Below are 18,175 nucleotides of genomic sequence, written 5' to 3' on the forward strand. Positions count from 1 at the left end.
AGTTTAATATAAGAATTGTTTGTTGTAATGTTGTTAGAATTGATTTTAAGTTCAATATGATTGAATTTAGAAATCTTCATACTTTGTTTGTTGTTGTTGTTGAATCCGAAAATAGGATTGTTTGTTGCTAAAATATTGTTCAATCAAATTTTAGTTGTTCTTTGTTGTTCAATTTGTGTTCATGTGATTTGTTGTTGAAATGTTGTTAAAATCGTGTTCATGTGATATTGTTGTTATGATGTTCATCCGTGTTCATATTGTTGTTAGAACATTGTTAGAAATTGATCATATTGTCTATATTTTGGTTAAGTTTGATTAATTGATGTGTTATAGCTGATGGGTAGTTTGGTAATTTGTAGTACGTTCAGGGGTAGTTTGGTAATTTCAGTAAGGTCGGAGGGGGTAGTTTAGGAATTGTACATTTTGTAATTGTTTATTTGAAGCATGGGGGACAAAATAAAATGGGGTGGGTGTCACACCTCCTTTTTGCGCGCCCCGCCCCGAGGGGTAAGATGCGCGGGTGGAGTTTTTCCAATTTAAGTGACAATATTCGAAATGGGATTATTTATTTAATTCAGAGTCGCCACTTGGGAAAGGTTTGGCTTTTGGTGTCCCAAGTCACCGGTTTATCTTGAATCCCAAATCGAGGAAATTTTCGACTTTTCCAAATGAAGTCTGCGAACCAGAAATTCTAAGTAAGGAATTCTGTTGACCCGAGGGAAGGTGTTAGGCACCCTCGAATCCCGTGGTTCTAGCACGGTCGCTTAAATTGTTATAAAGGCTAAATATCTGATTTAAATACATGTTATGACTTACGTGCTTTTATTAAACTTAAAACCGCTTTTATCATTATCACTTATTTTTATAGAATTGCAACGTCGTGAAAATGCATCTCGAACCACGTCACAATCAATGCGCCCGTGATCGTCAACACATTTTGACTTTGTTGAGATTTGGATTTGGGTCACATCAATGTGCACCCGAATTTAAGAATATAATTTACTTAAACCGTGCCTGAAGAGTCTAGCGCGTTATTATTTGGTGGAAGGCTGTGAGATTCACTAAACGGCCTAGCCCGAATTCTAAAATATTTATTATGATCAATTATTGAGGGCCCCGCAATTTGCATTTTTATTTGGCGAGGCTTGTCTCATTATTTTAAAAGGGTATCCTACAGTGACTACATTTCTATTATTTTGTTTCCAGAGATAGAAGAAAGAAAAATGTATGCTAATTGAAGTATATGCTTTGGCCTAAACCAGACTCCTATCAATTTCTGATTAATTACTTATAAAGTGAAAAGACGTCATGCCTTACGAAAATGCTTTGGTCGAACAAAGAGATTACAGATGAGGTTGATGGAATGCAATACTTAAATCCGAACAACATCCTTAAGTCGAATTCAAACCAAATCGCTTAAATAGGATTAAGGGAGTTTCTTATTTAAAGATGTAGCTGATGATGTTCAAAACTGGTCCTATAAACTGCCTAAAGGAATCGAAACTGGATGATTCAAAACTGTATTATATTTGGCTAGATTTAACAGCCATTTGCCCCTACCTATTCAAGCATGCTAAAAAATGAATCCAAGTTTAACAATTGTATAAGTAGTATCATATTCCATGGACTGTATTTACATCCTGTATGCTACTAGACGAATCAAATATTGCAGTTTCAGATTAACATAAACTTTACTTAAGTACAGACTTACTAATGTATTCTCTATTAGCTATAAACTGAAATTTACACAACTTAACAACATTTATGAAAAGGCAGTCAGTAAATAACAGGCGATTGTAACTCCTTCAAATCTTTCTATTCATGCTTTTTAATGTTACAATCAGCTACACCAATGTGAGACTTGAGATGTGTACCTGGAAATACTGAAAAAATGCAAAGGAGAAGAGGAAGAAGATGGGGGAATCAGCAGCAGCAAGAAACAGAATTAACAGTAGCAGCAGGACAGGATAGCAGCAAACAAAGCAACACAGCAAGAACAAGCTCGAGTGCAGAAATGCAACTATGGCCGATAGAAAGAAGTAGCCAAATGACAGCAACACCCAGTGGAGTAAAATCAGAACTCCAGGCAGACCAAACCAGTAGTAAACCAATGAAAACACTCGACTTGTAGACACAACTGGAACTTCAAAGAATCAGAATTGATTGAACAAATTGAACAACTGAAACCCAAATAACAATAGGAAGAAACAGTTTCTGATTGTTGATTGTATACTTTCTATCTCTTAACCTCTCTCTATCTGTGTTTTTCTAAAATCAGTTCTATCCTTTTTCAATCCTCTCAGTCTAGGTATCCCTCTATGTCTGTATGTCCCTATTATCAGATCTCCCTTTTCTTTTTCTTCCTCCTTTTCCTCACAGTGTGTGTATTCCCCTCCTCCAATTTTTCTGTCTTCTCTTTTTATCAGATGTCCCCTCTCCTTATAAGCCTTAATACTACCCCTTTTAACAGCCTGTATAGAATATCCCCATACCCCTCCCATGTGCCTTCCATTTTCAGTTCCAACTTTAGCTAATTAAGTATTAAACCCCATCAACATTCCATGGCAGACTTATCCTTCCCATTTTATTAACTAAAAGCAAGCATGGGCAGCAGGATACAGTCTGACAGCACATGCTGTCAAACTATTTAATTCAAAAGGGCCTTTATGCCCATGTTGTGCACATGCCCTCCAGTTCAGATTACCATTACAGCCTAAACATTAGGTTTCTGAAATCACATTAACAACTATAAGTAAATGAACTTAGTTCTTAATTGATTCAGGCAATGTTCAACAGAAGCAAATCGATTCATTTTGTTCAGGCAGTTGAAACTAATTGACGACACATGTCGACTCGACTATATTAGCATTAACATACGCAATCGTAGCCAAAAATCAGACATTTAAACAGTATCGATACATGATTCGAATTATACTGACTAAGCAGAAATATACTCGATGAGTCAACTAGTCAGTCAAAAATTTAAAATCAGCTAATTGCACAACACTTTCATACACATTATCAGAACAAATGGAAGGGCTTAATCAAACAACGGAAGTTCAGGCAAAGTGGTCAAGGCACAGTTGATAAAAGTCAAGGACACAAACAGAACATGAACAGACCCTTACAACAAACAAATGAACCAAAACAAATAAGAAAAGAAAGAACTCACCTTAAACCGTAAAAGATCAAAACCTTAACTCGGACTCGGTCAGGCCTTTCTTAAGGCTGAACGGACTTTAATCGAAGTGTTTCTCAGATGAGAAACACTTTGATTAAAGTCCATTAGACCTTAATCTCTTCGGTTGAACCAGTGACGAAGAACTACAAAGTTCCAAAACTCAGATCTAGGATTCATGCTTCCCTGATCAGATTCGGACCAAACCAAGTATGGTTTGGTCACGAGGGGGGTCTGGGGAGTGTCTGGTATGAATTTGAGGCAGATCGGTGTGGATTAGGTTCCGGCTCGAATCTTCAAATGAAGATTCGAGAAGGTGGGATAGGATTCGAGGTGCGTGGTTGGTAGATTTGGGTTCAGGACGGCACGGGGGTTCTATGGTGTTAAGGGCAAGGTTACCGGCGTCCATGCCGCCGATTTTCATGGTGGAGGTTACAGGGGCGGCTCTAGGGTTTGATGGGGATGAGGTTGAAGACGGAGAGGCTGGGGTTCGGATAGGGGGGGCAGGGTAAGATTATGAGCTTATATAGTTAGTGGGTAGGTTGATCTCAACCGTTAGATCAATCTAGATCTACGGTCTGGATCTGATGGCTTAAGTGGAACGATGTCGTTTCGAGGGTAAAGGGTTTGGGTTGGTCCGGGTGGAAACGGGTCGGGGCCATTAGTGGGTTATGGGAAATGTGATCTTGGTCGTTGATCAATCTGAGATCAACGGCCCAGATCAACCTGGATCAATACGACGTCGTTTGGACACCCTGGCTATCAGCTGGTGTTGGACCGGGCAGGCCTGGTTTGGACGTTGTTTGTTTTGGGCCAATTTTAATAAATTGGCCCAATCCGAAAGAAGAAAGGGTCTTTTTCTCTCTTTTTTTATTATTTTTATTTCTTTTCTTATTTATTTTAAAAACAAAACTAAGCAAAAATCAAATTAAAATTAAATACACACTCAATACAATTATTTGCACACACACTAAAGATATTTCAAAACAGGTAAAATCAAACAAAACAAAATCACGGACAAAGATGCCTGTTTATGCCTTTCTATTTAAACCATGTTACGGTTCAGATTATGCATGACACGTACAAAAAAAAAATCGAATTTTGTTTTAATAAAGTAAATAAATAAAAATGGGCCAAAGTCACAAATAAATCAACAAAGTGCCGTACGGTAGTTTAGGAATTGTACATTTTGTAATTGTTTATATGAAGCATGGGGGACAAAATAAAATGGGGTGGGTTGTGATATGGTTATTTAATATAAAGGGGGGACAAGATTTAATTTAAAGGGGGAATCTTGCATTATTTTATGTTAGGCATGGGGGACAAAATGAAATGGGGTGGTGTGATATGTTTATTTAATGTAATGGGAATGAGTGGGAAGATAATGGGTTGGGTAAAGAAAAAGTATTGATTTTAATTAATTGAAAGGTTTATGGGATGAGTTATATATGTGAAGTCTTGAAATCAAAAGAAGAGAAGAAAATACACAGACAGATAATAAGAATGAGAGAGAAACGAATCTGAAAATAAGAGAGAAAAAAAAGGGCTCAACATTTAAGAGAGAAAATTCCGAAAAATATTTAAACTTTCAAAAAAAAAACTAAAAAAATATTCTGCTTTCTTTCATTGTTTGAATCAGAATTAATTGTTGTTTCATCAAAGCTTGAAGCTTTTGTTTTTGGGATTACTGCTCTACTGGTTTGCAAACTCTTTTCCTGGGTTGGTACTGTTGCTGGGTTGTTGCTGCTGTGCTATACTGTTATTACTGTTGCTGATTCATCTTCATTTTTTTTTGCTTCCAATATCAGGTACACAACTGAAAAGCTGGTTATTGTAATCCGAAATATGAAGCATGAATACATATGAAGAATGAAATTCTGAAGTTTTAATTTCGTTTTTCTTTGTTTCCTTTTGTTGATTATATTTAAGCTATTCCATGTATTACTAAATAATAACTGGAATAAAAAAATAACTTAAGTTAGTCTTTAATGAATCAGTTCGGCAAAACAGGTTAATTCACTAGTTATGAAGGTTTCAAGATTATCAACAGTAGGTTAATCATGAATAACTAGCAAAATTTAGCTAAGACATGAATTTAAATTAAAACTTCGTAAATTAGGCATTAAGGCATGACTTGAGTTCAAGCAAGACTAGAAGAACGTTTAAGTCTAACAAACTTTCTAATAAGCTTTAGTAATTATGGTTAAATCAAGTTTCAAATGGTTGTGAATAATTAATCTCAATAATTTTTTTTTTAACAATGCTGAGTTTTAATCTAGCTATATTTGATTCTTTTGGATATTAGTTGTTGAGCTTTTATTTTATTTATAATTTCGAAATTAAGAATAAAATTCCTTTTTCATCAATATTTGTATTAATCAAGCAATTAGCATGTCATGTTTTCTTAATAATAATAATAAATAAATAAAAAACGTAATTAATTAGGATTTTCTTTATTCATTTTAGAGACTAATTTTAAATAGCAAAATGTAGTCGCTTTAAGATTTGTCCATTTAAAATAAATGAGACGAGCCTCGCTAAATAAAACACACAAATTGCGGGGGCCTCGATAAAAATTCAATTGATTACTTAAACTTCGGGATGGGCCATTTAGCAAATTTCACGGCCTTCCCCAAAGTAATAAAGCGCTAATCGCTTTAGGCGCGATATAATAATAATACATTCTTAAACACGGGTACGCATTTATGCGACTCAAATCCAAATCCCAAAACATTGAATAAAAATATGTTCCGGATCGTGGATGCATTTTATGTAACGCAATCCAAAGACATGTTTTTAAACGATGTTCACACTCTTTAAAATATAATAATAACAATAAAAGCGGTTAAAAGTTAAAATTGCACTATAGTTTTTTTTGAACATGTATTAAAATCAGATATTTTAGCCATTACAACAGTTGAGCGACCGTGCTAGAACCACGGAACTCGGGAATGCCTAACACCTTCTCCCGGGTTAACAGAATTACTTATCCGGATTTCTGGTGCGCAGACTGTAATACAGAGTCATTCTTTTCCTCGATTCGGGATTAAAATTGGTGACTTGGGACACCCTAAATCTCCCAAGTGGCGACTCTGAAATAAATAAATAAATCCCGTTTCGATTGTCCTTTAATCGGAAAAAACTCCCTTGTACCCTCGCGGGGGCGGAAAAAGGAAGTGTGACAAGTAGTACAGAATTCTACATTAATCAAACCCTTTTTATATTTGTCTCTTTTTAATCAAACCTTTTTTATACTCATTTCAAATTCACTCCCCATCAATTTAGCAAACTCTTTACTTAACTTATCAGAAGTTGCTCCAAAGATTATATCATCAACATATATCTGAACTGCCAAGAGATCTTTACCTTTTTCTTTCAAGAATAAAGTATTGTTAATTTTACCTCTCTTGTAGCCATGCTCAAGAAAGAATTTTGATAATATTGCATATCATGCTTTTGGAGCCTGCTTGAGTCCATAAAGTGCCTTGTCAAGCTTGTACATATGATCAGGACATTCCTTGCTTTCAAAGCCTGGAGGTTTCTTGACAAACACTCCTTCCTTTAGATAGCCATTGAGGAAGGCACTCTTGGCATCCATCTGATGGAGAGTGAATTTCATGTAAGCAGCAAAGGCTATAAGGAGTCTAATTGCTTCCAATCTTGCAACTGGAGTAGAGGTCTCATCGTAGTCTATGCCCTCCTCTTGAATATATCTTTAAACCACCAATCTGGCCTTGTTCCTTGTAACTATTCCATCTTCATCAAGTTTATTTCTGAAGACCCATTTTGTGTCAATTACTGATTTGTCCTTGGGTCTTGGTACCAGATGCCAAACTTGACTTCTCTCAAATGGGTTGAGTTCATCTTGCATTGTATTCACCCAGTCTGCATCCTGCAAAGCCTCAGCAACATTTTTAGGTTCAATAAGAGATAAAAAATCATCAAAAGCATAAAGATTCTTCAAAGAAGATTTGGTTTTGACTCCAGAGGTTGGGTCAGTATTATGTTCTCAATTGGATAAGAACTTTGATACGTGTAAGGTTTCACAACCAACTAGTTTCCCCTAGATGTTCCTTCAATGTTTTGTTGTTGAGGAATAGGTTGATGGACAGGTTCTCTCGAGGTTTAAAGATAAGTTCATCTTTGTTCAGTTCCTCCTGTCAAGTTGCCCTAGGTGGAAGGACCTATTCCATCACTTGTTCCTTGCTCTGGTGCAGATTCAATCTGGGTTGTGGTTTTATTTGAGTTTCTTACCAACCTAATTGTTCCATCATCATGTTTCTACCTCTTAGAATTAATGTTAGTTTCATCAAAAATCACATGTACACTTTCTTCCACACACATAGTTCTTTTGTTATAAATCTTATAAGCTTTACATGTGAAGAATATCCCAAGAATACTCCCTCATCACTTCTGGGATCAAAGTTACCTAGGGAGTCTTTACCATTATTGTGCATAAAGCACTTGCATCCAAATGCCCTAAGATGTGATATATTTGGCTTTCTCACTTTAAGTAACTCATAGGGAGTCTTCTCAACAAGAGGTCTAGTCATGCACTTATTTATGACGTAGCATGCAGTGTTCACAGCCTCTGCCCAAAAACTATGGGGCAGTTTACTAGAAAGAAGCATAGTCCTAGCCACTTATTTCAATGTCCTATTCTTTATTTCAACTACTCCATTCTGTTTTGGAGTCCTAGGAGCAGAAAAAATATGATATATGCCATGCTCATAACAAAATTCAGCAAATTTAACATTTTCAAATTCAGTACCATGATCAGAGTTAATTGATGCGAGTTGATTACCTAGTTGTTTCCGAGTTTTTCTAACAAAAGAAGTGAACATGTCAAATTATTCATCTTTAGATGTTAGAAACAGTGTCCAAGTAAACCTAGAGTAATCATCACCTTTGCTCAATGTTCGCAGTAGTCCACAAAGATCCATATGGACCAGTTCCATCATCCTGGTGGTGCTTATCATTTTCTTGCTTTTAAAAGAGGATCTTACCTGCTTTTCCCTTGCACAAGTCTCACAAATTTTATCTTCCTTGAACTTAATGTTAGGCAGTCCTATCACCAAGTCCTTGAAGACTAGTTTGTTGAGTTGACTTAGACTGGCATGTCCAAGTCTCTTGTGCCAAATGAGGGGATCATTATCCGACACACTTAAGCAAGTGAATTCATTATTTGAAAGTGTGGATATATCCACTATATATATATATATATATATATATATATATATTGTTTACTCTTTTTTCCTATAAAACTATCTTGTCAGTGATAATATTAATCACAAAGTCTTTTGTAGAGGTGAATGCTACCATGTTACCTCTATCACATAATTGTGATACACTGTACTTCAATCCATCTATCAAGTATACATTCTCAATAGAGTGAGAATCAGTCTTACCTACATTTCCAACCCCAATGATCTCACCTTTCTTTCCATTTCCAAAGAAGACATTACCTCCTTTAAGGTCCTCAAGTGAAAGGAATTGGTTCTTGCTTCCTGTCATATGCTCTGAGCAGCCACTATCCATGTACCATATTTGATTGCTCCCCTTCACTTGGACCTGCAAAAGGAAATCAGGGGTTAGTCTTAGGAACTCAAACTAGTTTGGGTCCCTTTCTATAGGCAAAAGAATGAATCAAGTTCTTTTTGGCCCAACTTGGTAACCTATTCTTCCAGTCAACAAATTCTTTGTTCTTTTGACTTGCCTTTTCTTTTACAGTGCATTCACTTTTATAGTGAATTATTTAACCACAGTGTGTGCAAATCTTGTTCTCAAGAAGTGTGAGGTACTTGTTTTTGGGATCCCACTTAGGTGCCAGGTTCCTAAAGCCAAGTCCTTTTCTGTTGCTATTATGGTGTTCTTGTAGCCATGAAAGTGCATCGGAGGACATGTTCCATTTACAAGTTCTTTCTAGCTCATATTTGACTTTGCTTAGATCTTCTTTTAGGAATTTTACCTGCTCATCCCTTTTATACAACTCATCTTTTATTTTTCCTAAATTTTCTTCTAGAGTGAGTTGTGTGTGATTAGTTGTCTTTTTACCCATTCCTAATTTCAGTTTTAGATTTTCAGATCTAAGCTCTAGGACAGTTAAGTCAAGCGCATGAACTTGGTTCTTCAACACAGTATTTTTACTTACAGTTTCACTAACCCTAAGTTCCAAGTTTTTGCACTTAGCCCAAAATCACACATTCTATAGACAACTGTTCCTTTTCATTATTTACATCCTCAGATTCATCAATTAGTTCAAGAAGTAACTCTGATAATCTTTCTTTAGACAACAATTTATTCTTATCTTTGAGATGAATTACACTTACCTCAATTTCTTCATTAGATTCTCCATTGTCCATAAGTGTTGGTTCATCATCCTCATCATCATCTGAGCTTTCTCCCCAAGCAACGACCATAGCCTTGTTTGATCCTTTCTTGTTGCTTTTCTTGGGTTGAACCCATTGCTTTTTCTTGTTCCATTGTTCAGCTATTTCCTTTCTCTATTCAATTTCCCATAAAGGATAGTTCTTGATGTGGTGATAAGTCTTTCCACACTTGCAGCAGCCATTATGGGTTTGCTTCTCAGGGGCTTTTGACTTGCTATAGCTTCCACTTCTTGAAGAACTCTTTCCTCTCCTTAGGTACTTCTTGACGTCCTGGGTGATCATAGCCATTTCATCATCTTCTAGATCAGAACCTTCAGTGATTCTGAGTGTCAAGTTCATTTCCTTCTTAGGTACATCATTTTCATGGTTTGTCTCCTAAGTTCATAGGTAGTGAGATTTCCAATTAATTCATCAAGTGGGAGAGTGGCAATATTCTTTGAATCCTGAATGGCAGTGATTATGCTCTCCCAAGGGATAGGCAAAACCCTAGTCAGTATCTTCTCGACTCTATCTTCTTCAGGAATAATCCTTCCAAGAGACTTTAGCTCATTTGTCAGTGTGTACATCTCTTGAATGGTTTCTCCTTCCTTCATAGCAAAGTTCTCATATTGAGAATACAGTAGAGTTCCTCTAGATCTCTTCACCTGAGGTGTTCCTTCATGAGCCACTTGTAATGTGTCCCAAATTTTCTTAGCAGTGGTAAATTTTCTTAGCAGTGGTACAACTATGGATTATGTTGTACTTATCTAGACCAAATCCACAAACAAGCCATTTCTTGGCTTTAGCATTCTTCTCCCATTTCTTCAAGTCCTCATCACTGCAATACGCTCTTGTCTTTGGCACATCTACTCCTTCAGCATTTTCTTCAAGGTAGTCAGTGGACCATCGGTGACAATGTCCCATAGCTCATACTTCTCTCCTGAAATGTGATCTCTCATCATGTTTTCCACCAAGAGTAGTACTGGTCATTAAAGAGTGGTCGTCTAGCAGTAGATTGCCCTTCCCAGTTTTCAGGTGGTGTACTCGTGTTGATCTTCTCCTAAGGTGTAAGCCTCTTAAAGGAGAACCCACTCTAATACCAATTGATGTTTTATACTTCAATGACACACAAAAGGAGGGGGTGATTTATGTGGTATTCAATTTTTTGCGTGTACAGATTATAGAAGAACCTGGTCCTTCTATGTGTTCCTTATAATACTGTTGCGGGAATCATAAATGCGAAAATTAAAGAAAACAAGTATTTTTGTGTGAAAAATACCCGTCTCAAAAAGTGAAAAAAATCACGACCTACTACTCAGACGTGTAACTAATTTAAATTGAATAAAAAAAGGCGAAACGATTTCCCTTTCAGTTGATTTTACTCAACGATTGACCAAAATATTAATAATTAATAAATAAATTATTCATTTTTATTAATAAATTACATGAACTTAGATCAATCAAATAATGATATACTAAATCACTGAGCCAAAACAATATTTACAAAACTCTTTGTAAACCTAAGAATTACTTCTAATCCCATTGTGACAACCGGCCTCTAACTGTTGCGACAACTTCAAGTTAACTCTAACTTGAATACTCAGAGTACCTAATACAATTACTTCTAGATAAAGCTGAAAGGTACAATTTGAAAATACCTACTACAATGAAAGTAGAATAAAAGACAGACACTTGGAACTGGTTCTTCTATCTGGTTCATGTAGCTTCAGGTTCGCACTTTTGAATCACACAAGAATTTCTTGCAAAATGCCTTGTTGTTTTGCTCTCAGCTCATATTTAACTTCAGCTTTTGTGCGTACCTGTAAAGTGAGAACATCATGTAATTTATAGAGTTAGTAGAATAGGAAATAACTACAGTTCCAATGCTACACTCTTTCTTGATGGAAGAGTTCTAGTTATCTTCAACTTCTAACTCCTCCCTTATTTTGGATAAAGTTCTCTTCGAGTAAGGAGTCTTTCTCCTTATCATTTATGCAACCTTTTCGATCAAGAGATATCAGATATAACAACTTAAGCTTATCTCCTTCGCGTGCATCCCTTATGCTCGAATCTGCCCGTGTCTGTGTACACTGTGTATGGACCTGATTCATGCTTGAGTTTCTTTGTCAATCATCAAAACAAACTTCACTTAGGCCAACACATTTGATGTGTTATGAGTAGGTCATTATTACATTTGATGTGTTATGAGTAGGTCATAATTTACCTATTGTTGTTATAATATAAACTTACGTAGATGGTGGACAAAAACTACACATTGTCAATTTAAGAACTTCAATGTACAGAACTTACACTTTATGAGACATATATATTAGAGGTAAAGAACTGGTTAATTGGTTGGACATCGAGAAAACAAGCAAAAAAAGCCAAATCGTTGTTCAATGGAACATGAAGTAAAGTGCTATTTCTCCCTCTTTTTATCCAAAAGCAAAAGCTAACTTGGATCCCACAAAGCTCTCATGTCATTTTCATAGCATTATTAAAACACCTTTAATAGATGAAATTTTTTATCTCTGAAGATCCATGGCACTTTTCTTGAAAAGAAATTTAGGCTGCTAATAGAATATTAACTTTAGACATAGCATGTTTTGAGTTTGTTTAGTTGTTTATACTGAAGCCACCAAAATCAAAGGACTTTACATCCTTAATGTCCCACTCAATCTGCACTAATTGCCTTTTAAAATGATTTGGTACATATGTAAACAAAAGTTCTGGTGTTAGACATTTTATTTAGGGCCATTTTTCACCAAACGTTTTAAGAAATCTGCAATACGGGAAGAAAATTAGAAACTCAGGTAATATTTCTGCCAAATCAAAAAGCTTACGGCTAACATTCATGCATCGGTAATGTAATAAGTTTTTTTACACTATCTTTATAATTTAACTTATTATTACATGAAACTGTTTAATCAGTGCACAAAAATAAAACTAATTTTGAGAATAATAAGAAAGTATAAATCAAGCTAAAAATACCCCAATGCGATGAATCGTGTCATGCATATTTCGCAGCGTCTCTTTCCTCTTCAAAAACTGTAATTTTTCTTTCTTCATACAACTTCCTTTCACGTAGAATTCTCAAGCTGAACGTCTTCTAGTCATGATCAAGTATTATTAAAAAAAAAAAGTTATTTATTTGAATAATTAATTAATACTGTCTTTGTGAAATCCATTTATTTTTGCTGGTACTCCTACTGATAACTTGACATCACAAAATTACCGACTAAAGATACCATAATACATTAGTGGTCGTTCTTTCAAGTTTTGATGGACCTAAAATTACGCAAAAGAATAAAGGTAGAAAAATAAGTCAAACAATTTATGTTTTTTACTTTCTTTCTCAAATTCCCTTTCTTTCTAGTTAAGCATTATCAACAACGGCAAACAAACAAGCAAACACAGCTTGAAATGTGTCTATTCTAGAAAACTAAGTGATTTGGGATAGAGTTGGCTTTTATGTTTTTCATTCCACTAAAGTTAAGAAAAATAAAGAATAAGAAGAAGAAAATCCAATTACTCATCGTAGACGTTACTGAATTAAAATTTGTAACACTGTGGTTGGAATTGTAACCTTTAATTCGACCGCCAAATTGCACTTGTGGCTCGCGAGGACAATATTCTTGTCTCATCTTTTGACGTTAATTTCTCTCTTACTCGTTTGGATTTTTGGAGGCTATTTGTTATTAATTAGGGTTTTACACTTTCACCCCTTGCCTTAATGATTCAACATGCATGGCGCCCGTGGCACTAACAAAATGAACTCATAAAAGCCTTTAGTTTATGAATTGTTGTACATTTTATTCAAATTATAATTCGTACAAAAAACACAAAAGGAAAAGTTTTCATACCATAATTGGAGTCTTGAATTATTTCAAGAAAGGATAAAGAGAAAGGTGGAATACATTGAAAATTAATATTTACTTTAGTCTACAAAATGCAGAAAGGGCTGAGCATAGGCTGGCTTTGGCGATTTTAAAACCTAAAGTCATCCCAAAACCTCCAAAGTTTGGAGCAGTTTCTGCTGGTTTAAATTGGTTTTGCAAGTTGAGTTATCAAAAGTATTGCTACGAAACGGCAAAGAGTTAATGATCAATAGTTTTTAATACCGGTTTGAGCGAGTATACTATTTTTGGCTTATACCTATATAGATATAAAAACAAATTAATCTTTTTCAAATGTAATATAATATTAAATTTTGAACTTATAAGTTCAAAGAATTTGAAAAATTAAACTCATTAAATTTATAATATAAACATACCTCGGTACTCATACTATAAAATTATATAACTCCTAGACAAAAAAATATTTATATCACCAAATTAAAAACTTGACCAACTTCTTTAATTTCGGATTTTGTCACCAAAGTGGACTTTTTGGAATGTTTGAATTTTTTTACTACATTTCCGAGATATTAAGTGGCTCTACTATACATCGATAAATATAATTCATGTTTTCATTTGAAAGCAAAATGTTTGAAATGTGGCCCCTTTCTGAATAGAAAGGGCAACTGTCAAGTCCACACAACCACGCGTGTTTGGTTGCTAAACTTGATATAAGACAAATCAAGCGCAATCCATGCACGCTGTGCTGTGGGGTTTCATAAAAATACATAGTTTACCCATCGACCTTGTACTCAAATTCATATTACACATTTTTCCACCACATATAATTTTTTACACACCTAATCTTTGTAGAGTGTGTCTAAAATACACCACTTTTTTCTTACCCAGATTTTCAAAGCATATGTACTATCACGCGCCAATAAGGTCGTGACACGTATCACTGACTAATAATAAAAAAGATAGCACATAAAATTACAATTATATCCCCATCTTCTTCATCTTGTCCACCGTAACTGCCATCATCAAGCATTCATTTTCTTTTTGTGCTCTTTCGATTCCTTCAATTGAAGCAAACGATGTAGTAATAATAATTATTTGTAAATTCACCCATTAACAAAACCAAAGAATGTGCTTATCTGGAAAAGCTTGAGCTAAGCTTTAATAGTTGGGAAAAATTTTAAAAATTTCACCCTTTCAGAAATTTAACTTAGCCATGGCAAAGCTCAAGTCCGGAGAAAAGAAGAATCTTCTGTACATAAGTTTAAGCCTAGCTTTAATGGTTGGTGGAGCTACAAATTTTTGAATTTTATTTACAATTTCTCAATCAAAAAAAAAATCGACAAAGCTAAGGACTAATCAACAAGAGAGATATGAGAAATTTTGGTGGGTCTACTTGAGAAGAAGTAGATCGAGTGGAGAGAATGGGTCTAAGCATCAAGGAGTAGTTATGGCAGGTTTAGTGATTTTGTTTAAACAAGGAAGAAGATGACTCTATTTTTAAATTTAAAAAAAAAATTGACATTTGATATAAAAATTCTCATGTTCACGCTTCATTTGTTGGTAAAAACACGCATTGACCACGTAGACAAAATGGTATGTCTTAGACACACTCTACAAAGATTGAGTGTGTAAAAGGTTACCGGTGGTGAAAAGGTATGTAATGGGGATTTGGGTGTAAGGTTAATGGGTAAACTATGTATTCTGTCTTTGTTTTTACGTACGAATAAATGGATTCACATGCCTTTTTTGACATACACTTTATTTTATAATTTAATGTGTATTTTTACCTCAAGATACGACATAACTATATTAATTGACGTAGTGATCTGATGTCAATATCAAATGTGGATATTTTTTATTTTTTTATGAAGTCGTGATTTCATGAACCTACTCTCTACAAGCTATGGGAAAGTCACTCTCTTTTTTCTCTCTAGCTTACGCACAAAGTTGTTTAATAAATGCATACATAGCAACTTGTGAAAGATGACAACATTGATATAATGGAACCAAAATGTGTGTACTTAATAAATGGTGGCTCTTCACCAAGAATTGCCAAGAAAGAGCTAACATCAGCCAAAACAACCCCATCAAACAATTAAATGAATTATAATTTGAAAATGATGAGTGTGATCAACATTAATTAACTAGAGCAAAATAATAATTCCATTATTCAAATGAAAAATAAGAAAAGAACAAGTGTGGCCTGTATAACTGATCATGAATTTATCATAAACAACTATAATGTCCTCCTTTTTTTCCTTTTTTTTTTATGGCTACAGGAAAACAGTTTACTTGCCAGCACATGATAACAGAACAAATTAAATCCCAAGATCAACCCGATATTTTATATACAATTATATAAATTTATACACTTTTTCGATTATCAAATATAAATAATTTTTGGCGCAGGTTAAAAGTATTAATACCCCTTTTCTTTAACCAAAGATCGACCAGACATCTTTTTATGTGTCAATTCAGTTTTCAACGGGCTTTAACATGTACAACTCATTTGAATTATATCCCACTTTCCACATATATCAAATTTGACTAAAATAATTTGTCGTCTTTATTTGAATTTCCAATGAATCTGAAAACTAACAAGGGGTACTGGCATTGATTAGTGATTAGAAATTTAGAAGATCTCATTTTTCTTATTAAACGAATAAAAACTCTTTTTAGCTGACTAAATGGATGTATTGCAAATGAATACAACTTCGTTTTAGTTTCTTTTTGACCAATAATAAGTACAACAAATTGTAAAAAATGACACTATTTCTACCATTGTCTTGCCAAGTTGTCATATCTTCCCGTAGTCCAACTTATGGTCTACCCCTAGTGCCATATGGTGGTGTTTGGAATTGCAAATTAAATAACAAAGTTTGTGTTGGGTTTGTTGTTGATTTCGTTGCAGAAGTTTCAGGATGAGACAAACTTATTAATATATTGTCTTGTATTATTTTTAGGTCAGAGACAAGTCCTGAGATATGGTGATTTCTTTAACGAAAGAAGAAATATAAGAATAGAAAAGTAAAAAAAAATGTTTACCGTAAAAATGGTAATAACAATTAAATTTGATTATGGGACTCTAAAAATACGTGATCTATTTTTATGCTAGTTGTTAAGCAGTTGATGTTATGTGTGTGAGGCTTAGAAACGAAATGAGAGTTAAGGATGAGGTGATAACCAAACTGATAAGTTAACAATCGGGGTCTCGAGCTCGTCAATTCAGGGGCCTCGAGGTCGATTCCGGAGCTCGGCTGTGAGCTATCGAAGGTGATCGAGGTATGACTAACAGTTATAGTAAAATCAATGAAGGCTCTTTATGGCCAATGATAAGCAATAAATGATGAACAATAATGAAGATAATGAATGGAAGCAATAATATCAAGAGAATGTGTTAGAGCAAAGCAAATGTTCTTGTATATTTCGTGTGGAGCAATAGAAGCAACGGGGCTTTACAAAATGACAAGGATCCCCTTTATATAGGAGGGGAATCCCAACATAGTACAAAATACATTAATGACAAAGAAGCGAAGATGTGACAGCTAGATGACACCATGATTCAGGGTTAGGGTAGTCCACTAGGCTCTGTCAGTCCTAGTCGTGTACCTTGGGAACTTCCTATTTCTACCATAGTCGTGGTCAATATTGTCCCAAGGTCGGGCGTCGACGAACCTCGAGGGAGGAAACTCGACCATAGCCTTGTAGCCTCGAGGCTTCGAGATGATCTTCTGAGGTGTCTCGATGACGAGGAATTTGGACCCTCCAATTTCACCGTACACAGATAGTCCCGCGTTTCTTAGAGGGAAGCGACAAGAAACGATTTTGACATCCAACTCTTCGGACTTCCCGTGATGATGTCGCCTTGATGATATCATACTTATGACGTAAGCCTTCACGATAACCGGGACATCCCATGGACTTGTCTTTTCAGCGTCATTCAATACATTGCCGATTCCCATTCTTCAAAGCGACAGTATCACCGTTGATCCAGTTTCCAGGGACGCATTGATTGCGCCTGCCGATCCGTCTTTCAAAGGCATTGATGGCGTTGTTGGTCATACTATCGCCTCCTATAAATAGGGGTCTTCCGGTACTATCTTTTTATCCAAGTGCCTTTCAACTCCTTTCCATCCCTTTCTTCTCACTATCCTCCTCCATTGATACCCACCATGTCTGGGGTCTATGGCCTTAAGGTCTTATGGCAGTGTTCTTATCAGCCACGCTATGGCCTTTTGCCTGGGCTTTCCTTTGCCGAACGAGATTATACTGTCTCGTCGATATTATTGTTGTTGTTACGATTGCTACTGCTGTTGTCTTTGGTTCAAGGTGATGAGATAGGGGCCAACTTCTTCCGACTCAAGAGGACATTTGGACTCTACACCGCTGCTCGGGAGAGCGTTCGGACTATACACCACTACTCACTCTCCTACCCTAGCCTGGTATGGAACTTCATCCCATTGGTTTTCCAAGGGATAAAATGGCACCACCAGCCATTAGACTTGCATGGCATAATGTCCCGGAAGGCGGACCTAGAGCAACCGTGCAAGTAGGGTTGATGCCCGTCAAATCTTCAACCTCTGGCTTCAGCGGGCTATGTCTCTTTTTTCTGCTTCTTCTGTGTCGCTTTCCTTTTCTTCATCTTCCCACTTACCTCTTCTTCATCTTCGCCCTCATAGATATTATTCTGGAGGACTGAGATGAAACCCCAGAGGAGGTGGCGGTCGAAGATATTATCGCCGGGGATGCATGCCCGAATAGATGGTGCTCGA

Source organism: Nicotiana sylvestris, chromosome 2 (genome assembly GCF_000393655.2).
Source record: "Nicotiana sylvestris chromosome 2, ASM39365v2, whole genome shotgun sequence".
NCBI lineage: Eukaryota > Viridiplantae > Streptophyta > Magnoliopsida > Solanales > Solanaceae > Nicotiana > Nicotiana sylvestris.